A 4,264-nucleotide genomic window follows, 5' to 3' on the forward strand; every position below is an offset into this window, starting at 1 on the left:
GGTGTGTGGCAAGGGGGCATGGCAGGAGGGCATGGCACTTTTCCGCCATCTTGGATAATGGTACTTTGGGCCAGAAATCAACCGCCTTGGGGTGGGGTGACATCACGACCGCCATCTTAGATGACGTCATCAGATGATGTCATCGCCTCCATCTTGGATAACGATACTTTGGGCCAGAAACTGCTTTGTCCCAATACTCATACTTTGCAGTTTCGTCTATCTCATAAACTCTGTATACAGGCTTGTGTTGATTGACAAGAACCAGCAATTCTACTCTGGTATGCGACGAGTTGCGAGGTATTCCGTTAGATGACAGTCATGCAATAATGTCTGTCTTTTTGGAGTTCGTATTTGGAGCTTTGTTCCCTTGCACTGAGTGGATGCTCGCATTGTTCATGATTATAACTGAAGACGCAGGAATATATGGCAATAATTGTTGTTTAAAACACCTTTTGAAGATGCTGTACATCATTTCAGAGACGTAACCTTCAGAATTCTTAGCTTTAGATGCCTTAAAAATCAGCTTACCCTGGGTAATGAAGCCAGTATCTGCTGATCCGACATGAAGCACTATAATTCTGTTGCCCTTACCAACAGGAACTTTTAATCCGCCGTACCCATCGCTCATTTTCCAGCACATAGCCCTTTTGTGGTTCTGATTAACGATAGTTTCATCTAAGTAATAAATTCGAGATGTGCCAGCTTCTCTGATCTCCTGCATTGTTCTCAAAAACACAATCCTTGGAGCTACCATATCGCTTTGTTCCATTAATAATTCCTACCATCGGTCATTTTCTGATACCTGAACCCCATATCTTTCAATATCCTTAACATGGTCCATTTCCGTTAAAATTTTCAGCTTCTTTCATACGCGAAAATTGTTTCTCTGCTGCTGGATATTCGCCTTCAGCATAGCTGCTGAACACTATGCGCCGCAAAACGTTTTTCGCGAAATCGTCTAGTTTACCCACTTCTCTTTTGCCGTTGTGTTGCTTCCCTGGTGATTTGAAAACAGATGAGCCGCAGGCTTGCATAGACGTCTTAGCTTCGCTGGATATTCTCTGAACGTTCCTCAAACAAACACCACAGGCTTCAGCTGTCTGCTCCTGGCATTTGCCGACGGCGCGACCCGCGCCTTGTGCCGGCGTGGATTCAGCAGAAGATTGTCTCCTAAAGTATTGGTACATACGGAACACTATTCCTCTTGCCTATTTGTGTAGCAATTGGCGTGATTGCTTAAACAGTTAGAACTTCCGAACACAGCACGACCCGCACAGAACAAAGACAAGAATGTCACTGGCGCGCGATTGGCTGTGAGTCACTTGCTACAATTTCGCATGCCTCTGCACATCCGACCCTCGCCCGCCTTCGTAGCTGCTCTCCACTTAGCATATTACGATACAAGATGGTGCAGCCTGGAGCTAGAGTTCTAGCTGCAATTTCTATCTGACATAAATTCTCCAATTTAAAAATCCATTATCCAACCCGAGACCAGAATATTGTTGTTCACACACCTCGAATTTTTCACACGAAGTGTAGAGTCCTTCCTTTTATACGTGTTATTTCTAAAGGCAGAAGAAATTGGAGCATAGACGCTTTTTGACATTGCTAAATTATCGTTACTTGTTGATACTTAGTGTGAAACCCTGAACAACAATATGGCATAGGTTATATTTCACCTATGTATTCTCTCAACTGGTAAAAAATATCTGTTCCTAAAAGTTTAACATCTGTTACATCCTGCATTACAGGACAAGGATATTAGACTTATCTTTGACTCATGAAGTAATGCTAAGAGCATGCTCTACCTCTGTCACAAGATGCCTCCTCATTTTCGAACTCTCTTAAGCTAGTCAAATGCCTCACCACCTCCATAGTCTCTTAAGGCAGCCAAACAGCAGCAAAGGGAGTTGTAAATATCTGGTTAATACCACGTATAACTTTATAGATTCGGTAACATACCGTACGTAATTTTATTTCGATGGCCATCCCTCCCTTTGTTGGTGGGAAATTTCGTTAACAGATCTCACCGCAACTAAAATTGCTTGATTACCGCTCCAACTCGCGATTCATATCTGTGGTATTCTCACTTTCGCTTCCACACGGCTGGGCGGGCGTCACTGATAACATGTTGGTCAACTAATTAATTAAATTGATCATGAAAGTCCCTTTGCATTGTGAGTGATGTTTTCTGTGCTGTCGGGCTACACTCTCCAGGTAACTCAAATGGGAATCTCAGGAGGAACGCTATTGAGAAAATTTAGAGAACCGACATTTGAAGCTGTCTACAGATGGATTTTACTGCCACCAATGTACATTTCGCATAAGGACAACGAAGAAAAGACACGAGAAATTAGCGCTCATACGAAGACACATAGGCAGTCTTTTTTTTCCCTCTGTTTGCCAGTGGAATAGGAAAGCAAATGACCAGTAATAATACAGGGTACCCTCCACCATGCTCCGTACGATGGCTTGCAATGTATGCATATAGATGTAAATTTCGTCTACTTATTAAAATGTCAGTCCATCCATTTATAGGCAAACAAAAGTCATGGAAGAACGTAGTCACTTACTTATTTAGAAAACAAAAGATGGAATGGGACTGACTTTCACTAAAAACCTTTGTATTAGCCTCTACTTTCCTTATGTTAGAAGATGCTTTCAACACTTAGAGGAAGCAATATAGAGCACTTCTTTCAATTCCCCTTTTGTCGGAGTATCACTTACCCACCATATTCTCATGACTCTTCCTGTCTTTGATGCATAGGATTTGAATCCACCTGATTCTGATGAGTAAGAGCCAAATCACAGATCTCTGCTAATTCTCTTGATATCCCATCGCTTTCCGACAGCACTGTTCCAGCAGTTAGAAGACTGTCTAGTCCCCCACCTTTCACTGACTAGGTAGAGAGCTATCACGACGAAAAAAAATAGCACTTCACATTTTTTTTCCTGCAGGTATATCGCCGTGGCTACTCTGCACTTCCTATTTATCTCGGTCCTAAGGTACTTATACAGGTCCAATACCAATTTCCATGAACATTTTCATACTTACTCGATCAGTTTGGCGATCAGTTGAGGTATAACCGCTAATTTTCTCATTGCAGTCACCAGTCACTTCACGAGACGCATGTAGGAGAGAATAATATGTTTTCTCACAACGATTAGAAGAAGCATTAGGGATCACCTCCTAGCCTCCCTCTTGTCAGAATATCGCTCACTCCTCATATTCCCACGAATCTTCCAGTCTTCGATATATAGCGATATATACCACAGCCAAGTCACAGACCCCCGCTAAATCTCACGGAACCTCATCACGTTGCGACAACACTGTTCCCTTAGTTCGAAGGCTGTCTAGCCCTCTATCCATCGCTGGCTATGTAGCGCGCTACCACAACAAGAAAAAATAGCACACTAACTTTCAGGGAGAAATTCACCACTATACGGATGCTCACGATTGGTACTGCTTCTAGTGATTTGTAGTCAAAGACGCTATAGGACAGTAGCATATCTCGTCGGCTATTTTAGATTCAATAGTTACATTTATGTACATTCAGTGCCAACACTCACCAGTCCTCATCGTCTGCAAATCGCAATGACCTGCTGATGTTGCATCACTCCTATAAATACGTATCCTCTAAATACGTATTCTGCAAACCACTGCACTGTGAGGACTATGTCTTAGCAGTATTACCGATTTCTTCGTCCTTTTTAAATCCAGAAGTAATGCTCGGCTAAAAATGAATGTCCCTAATCTCTTCTATAATCGCTACGCCAGATTTACGTTTTTCTAATGGCCAATGGCTGCACCTTTGCTATACGAGGACTGCACAAAGAAAATCTGATACATCTGCAATTCATTGATATTGAATGATTGTCTATAAATATGTTCCCGTAGATGTCCCAATCTCCTTTATCGTATTCCAATGATCACTACGCTAGATATGCGATGGTATAATCGCATCAGAGTCTTCGTTGACAGCATAATGTTTCATGAGAAATACATCACCAGTTTTTCAGTTGGGATATACCTCTGTAATACAATTCTGAGAGTAGCACAGAGCTTCCAACACGCGCATTATCCACTGAATCATTTACATTGGTGCAACAGTCTCGCACCTCCACTCACAATTCAGAGTTACTGCAAGAGCAGGGAAAGATTCAGGGTTTAATCATAGCGCTGTTCATTTTTCCCACACACGCTCCTCGGGTATGGACCGACCATGACAAGATATTCCATCTAGAACAGAGTACACTCAGGTGA

The 4,264-nt window shown here is 42.3% G+C and overlaps 1 pseudogene; it reads left to right on the top strand.

Annotated features, from left to right (window-relative positions):
• Positions 1-1,672: 1,672 nt before the first annotated feature.
• Positions 1,673-1,853, top strand: LOC126424242 (U2 spliceosomal RNA; annotated as a pseudogene).
• Positions 1,854-4,264: the final 2,411 nt, after the last annotated feature.

The sequence above is a fragment of the Schistocerca serialis genome, chromosome 1 (assembly GCF_023864345.2).
Source record: "Schistocerca serialis cubense isolate TAMUIC-IGC-003099 chromosome 1, iqSchSeri2.2, whole genome shotgun sequence".
NCBI classification, from domain to species: Eukaryota; Metazoa; Arthropoda; class Insecta; order Orthoptera; family Acrididae; genus Schistocerca; species Schistocerca serialis.